This window comes from Hippocampus bargibanti, linkage group LG04 (genome assembly GCF_051943395.1).
Source record: "Hippocampus bargibanti isolate YZ-2025 linkage group LG04, ASM5194339v1, whole genome shotgun sequence".
Lineage (NCBI taxonomy): Eukaryota > Metazoa > Chordata > Actinopteri > Syngnathiformes > Syngnathidae > Hippocampus > Hippocampus bargibanti.
Genome location: NC_142737.1, coordinates 15926212 through 15932211, shown reverse-complemented (window position 1 = coordinate 15932211; position 6000 = coordinate 15926212).

Below are 6000 nucleotides of genomic sequence, written 5' to 3'. Positions count from 1 at the left end.
GAGAAACAAGAGAGGCTGGTTGTTGACGGAAACATGCAACGATTGGGTAGGATCAAGTCAGGGAATTAAGGCCTTAATTCCCTGACCTGATCCTCGAGATTGATGGGGTACAACACAAATTCCGAGGTGAAGGGCCCCACCCTTACGAAACAAAAATATATGTTCCAATATATTAACTGTAATATATTGCGACCTATTTTAAATTTTGTCATCAATGTCCATTAATTTCGCAGGGTCGCGGGTGGCGCTGGGGTCTATCCCAGGCGTCTTTGGGCACTAGGTGAGGGACACCATGAATTGGTTACCAGCCAATCGCAGGGCACACAAATACGAACAACCATCTGCTCTGACACTCACATCTCGGGACAATTTTTGAGTGTTCAATCAGCCTGCCATACATGTTTTTGGAATGTGGGAGGAAACCGCAGGACCCGGAGAAAGCCCACGCGGGCCCGGGGAGAACATGCAAACTCCACACCAGGTGTTCAATTCACGACCTCTGCACTGTGAAGCCGCCGTGGTAACCACTCGACTACCGAACCGCCACATTATATTGTATATTGTTCATAATATATTGTTATATATTGTAATATATTGAAAATTATACAAATGATTGATTACCATGTTTTCATATATTTCAATATATTAAAAAAGAATGTGTAATATATGCATAAATAAATAAATAAATAGAACAAAATATATGTCATTTTATATTTATTAATAACCACAATCATATAACATTGTCTTTGACCGGGTAACTCCGTGGAGTCCAAGACACTCAACAATATTGTCCTGGTAGTCTGACTCATCATTAACTCATTTACTGCCAGATGATGTGGGATTGTGTCCACTCCAGTGCTAAGGTTTTGTCATTTTCACTGAAATTGCAACATTCAATGCAGCGGAAGAAACCTGAGAAACCTTTTTTCATCAGAAAAAAAAAGTTTATGTCGTGTCTATTTGGTTCTAGAGTTATTTACAGTGAAAGTGGGGGCGGCTGTACAAAAGCCAAATGCAGGCAACTCTGAAAAGTTGCCCATTTTTCACAACCTGAAATCAAAAAGATGACTAATCGCAAAAAAAACACTGTTGCAAAGTATTAAGGATTGTTTTTATTAATGATGTACCTACCACTAATGCTCCCTTGTTTAATTTATCGTAAAAATCCCTTGCTGATGATTTTGCTCCAGTTGGTCCATACACTCTTCGTCATTTTGCACAATGCAATGTTTGCGTTGCGTCGTCTGCTACAACCTACATGAACTCCTCTTTCCACTCTGCTTTTCTAAGCGCCTTTCAACTCAAGTACACTTGAGAGTCAAGGGATAATGTACGTTTACGTTTTGTAGCGTCATAAATGTTGTTAGCTTCTTTTGAATCTTTCTTGTGGGGCTGAGGTTCTGTGCATCTACTTTGGAAAATGATATGCAAATGCACGACCTTATAACTCTCAGGAAAGACGGAAGCACAAAGCAGGCTTCTGATTGGCTGCTGTGCTGAGTATGCAAATTGCCAGACGAACCGAAATTCAGACATTTCCAAACCGAATGAAGGTTTCGAAATTGGAATAATTTATTCTGATTTCGAAACCTTCGTTCAAAGTTTGCTTTATTAAATAAAGTTTGGTAATTCATTGAGAACCACTGACTGAGTTCCGTGAAAATACTTACAACTCATTTACTGCCAGATGATGTGCAAATGTGTCCACTCCAGTGCCAGGGTTTTTGTCATTTTTACTAAAATTGCAACATTCAATGCAGCGGAAGAAACCTGAGACTCTCTTCTTTCATCAGAAACAAAAAATATGTCGAGTTTATTTAGTTCTAGAGCAGGGGTGCTCACACTTTTTCAGCATACGAGCTACTTATAAAAACAACCAAGTCAAAATGATCTACCCACGACAAAAATGCAAAACATAATTAATTTCCAATGTTTTAAGGATTCTTTGTATGTACAATGTATGTTGATGTACCTTGCATATCTGAATAAGCCAATATTGCACAACACACATAATAACTACATATACATAACATAATAAATAACTATTAACATTTTTGTAATTACCTGAGTTTACTTTGATGACTTGCACTGCATTGAATCAGCCAGGAATGCATAGTCCGTACAGTAGCTGCTGAAAGCCAGCCTCAAGCACATTTCCAAATGTTCATCATTCATGGTGGAATGGTATTTGGACTTAATGATCTTCATGTAGGAAAAGGCTGACTCACATAAATTAGCCGAATAGTGCAGTCAAGGAGGGAGCACATTTCCTCATGTTGGGGTACTTTTCCTGTGTGAGTAAGTTACAGAACTGCCCATGAGCCCTGGACTTCAGCAGTGAGAACACTCACAATCTCCGATGTCTTTCCACATTTGCTGGGTTAAATCCTCAGCCGTGTAACTGTATGTCTTGACAGCTGCAGAGCTTTGATTGAAGATAATATCTCTGCCTTATTTTTAAAGTCTCTGAACAAGGAGTCAGCTGCTTCAACGAATGCTTCTTTTACCATCTCTCCGTCTTGGAAGGACTTATTGTTTTTAACGATGGCGTGACTCACCCGGAAAGATGCTTCGGTGGCGACTTTCGCTTTTGAAGTATGTTAGGTGAAAAATGACTGCTGTCCGGACAACTGGGATTTTAGTTCGTCCACCGTTCTCTTTCTCAGCTGGCTTTTCGGCGTGAAGTCAATGTCGTATTTTCCATGAACAGTCCGAAAATGGCACTCCACATTTTCCCATTCCGTATGAAAGTAATATGTTTTGCCCCCTTACTTGATCCAGGTTTGTCACTCATTTTGATCACCATATGTTTTAGCAAGGGCTTAAAATCTGAGGTAATTCGCTGACTAGCTTGTAAATTTTGTTGCATTTAGCGCCGTTGTTTACGCATGCACGGCGACCTAAAGGTAAAAATTCAGTTGTCCTCTGAATTGTTTCCCTGTATGTCAATCAAGTGACGGGACGTTTGATAGGCTGACAAATGTTGTTTTACTGCCACGCTGCGATCGACCAGTACTACCTCCGCGATCGACCGGTAGATCGCGATCGACGTAATGAGCACCCGAGTTCTAGAGTTATCTACAGTGAAAGAGGGGCAGCTGTACAAGAGCCAAATGCTGCCCCCTCGTTGGATGGAAAAACATTGCCAGAGGTCTGCTTGATTCGCACCCCCCATTTCCCGCAAGAAAAACCAAAACCCGAACAAATTAGGGAATGTCATGCTTTTCAATTCCGGAATAAATATTGGAATAGCAGTGAATGAATTAAAATCAAGACCATGTTTCAGCTACTAACAACTTTAGTCTGCGAACGTCACATGACAAAACTCAAAAAACATGTGAGCAGTGATTTGTTGTTAGCTGAGCAACTGATGTCATTTTCAGTCAAAAGAAGGTGGCCAAAATGCCGTCCACTTTTAGCGATAAAAAAAATGGTGGATTTTGTTGCTTACTCAAGAGTCCACAAATATTAATTAGATTAGTGAGGGTGCAAACAACATTATTGGAAAGAAATTTGGTGTGTTGACTTCCACCACTGTATTTTTCACTTTTTTTCTAGTGCATGTTAAGGCAGCTCTCCACTTGCTTGCATGTTTATTTCGGCACAAATGCACATCCCTTTGACTTGGTGGCTTGTTACCTCAACACACAATAACACTGCAGCAGCATTTCCTAAGTGAGAAATCAGTTGCAAAGTGGGCTAAAAAGCACACTTATCACCCCTGCGTTGATATGGAGAGGGAAATACTGTATATGGGAAAAGCAAAAGGAGCAGTGGGGCAAGGGGGAGAAGTGTTATTCCCTGATGAGAGCTATCTCGCGCAAAGAAGTGGAATGTGTCACCTCAACTCCTGAAAAAAGACAAGCCTCCGAGCAGACACTTTATGAAACATTTTCTGTGAAATGATTGCTAATCTATGCAAGAAAGCAATCGGGGGCTCATTCATAATGCATGAGCGACGAGATACCGGTTTTGCAACGCTTTTGGATTATTAGATGTTATCTTGCATACAGCATCTGAAATATGAACACCCCTACCTGTCCGATTGTAATTACATGACTGCAGAGGTCTGCCGAACAAAGTGGTGGTGAGGGAAGAAAGATGCAGAAAAGTGCAACAGACAATTGAGAGCATCCATTACAATGCGAGCGCAAATAACTTGAGCTGGGAATATTTGTTTCTAACGGTTTGGTAAATCCATTTGTGCCATTATACATCAACCTAAAGCAGTTCCTTTTAGTAGATCAGACTGACGTTTTAATGGTCCATCAATCACAGTTGACATGTTATAACATTTTGAGATCATCCTCCTCCTCCTCCTCCCTGAGCCTCTAATGGTGGTGGGAGGATGTATCTATTGAATTGGCTGCAATCCCAGTAAAATGATGAGAACGTAGCTCTAATTCAAAGCGAGTTCGAATGTGATGCAGTGATTAGTTCTTCCTCAAATTAATGCGAATCAAATTTCATTTAGGGTATTTTAGTTCTATAGACTGGCTTCAACACAAGGGCTTTTTTTCCTTTGAATGAGTCAGAGCAAGGATGAAGGGTTCTATAAAAAATCAATGAGCCTTTTCAAAGGCAACAAGAAAGAAAGGTGGTTTTGTCTACAATTAAACAAGTGCGCTAGTGGCACTGAAGGATGACAGTGTGTTGCGGGTACCTGCTTCACCGAATCAATTACTGGATCAATACAACGACATGATACAATTCTGTGATGGAGAGAGAAAAAAAGGAATGAGGACTGGAAGTCAAACTACGTTAAAGGTGGCAGACGTTCACAACAAACAGTCCACAGGGACTCGCCAATAAAGAGCAAGTACGTACCTGACATCCAACCGCCAATCAAGTGTCGGGTAACTTTGAAGAAAAAAAGCGTATGTGAAGGGTTCACACATCCTCAGATGATTCCAAAGTTAGGAGGAAGAGCGTAATGCTATGCTTATACCTATGCTAGTAGAAACACGCTATGCTAATAGAAATAGCTTATTTGTATTTGTAGTACAAGACGTTCCCACTTTATAAACGAGCGGTCGTTCGTAAGGTGAATTTGTTCATAAGTTGCTTCAGTGCTATATTTGTATGGAATGTATGTTTAAGTCAAACCCTGAAAGGGTAAGTACAAAACACCGACGCTCTCACAGTCGTAAAATAAATTCACACCTACTGTACTACGACCACATATATCCTTTGGTCTTCGTAAACCATTACTGCATCAAATGACTTTTTGTTATGAATCGCCCCTCCCACATACTCTAGACAGCCAATCGTAATCGAGCTTGGAACCTCCTCCTCAGGGCGTCAACTGGTAAGAGGGATATCCTTCCCGCCCAAATACTCGCAGCCAATCATAAGCGAGTTCGGCAAATCGGGGAATGAACTCGCAATACTTCAGCATAGCCGAGCGCTGATTGGTCAGCCTTGGTGTCCCTCGCGTAAACAACCAACCCGTTACCTCCAACGTGTCTCTGTGCATGCGTGTGCGTGAAGCAGCGTAAGAAGACAGTCGCAAGCGAGCTCAGCCTGAAAAAGGCGCGCAATACAAAATCAAATTTACAACATCTCTGTTGAAACATTTTTCGATTTGCGGTAACCTTAAAAATGTTCGCCTGTACCACTTTTCGTAACTCGAATGTTCGTAAATTGGAGAGCGTCTGTAAATGTATTTTTAGCCATCACCATTTACTGTGGTGATTCACAGATACTGTACATAGTTTTCAATTTCCTTTATGTTTAGTTAAGTATTTGCAACACCACTGATTATTTTCTCACGTTTTCCTGTTGTAATGGTCAACAGGCCCATTGGGCAAGATTGCCATTAAAAGATGGTAGACAGGTTAGGTTTACGTCTGTGTAAGCTCTCAGTCGTACAGGAGTGGTCCATCGATGAAAAGGTTTCTGCAGCCGTCATCTGTACTTCTTTGAAGGTGTCGGACGTTTCGCTTCTATCCAAGAAACTTTGTCAGCAAACTAAAGTCTTCCTGGTAGTTTAGGCCCTAT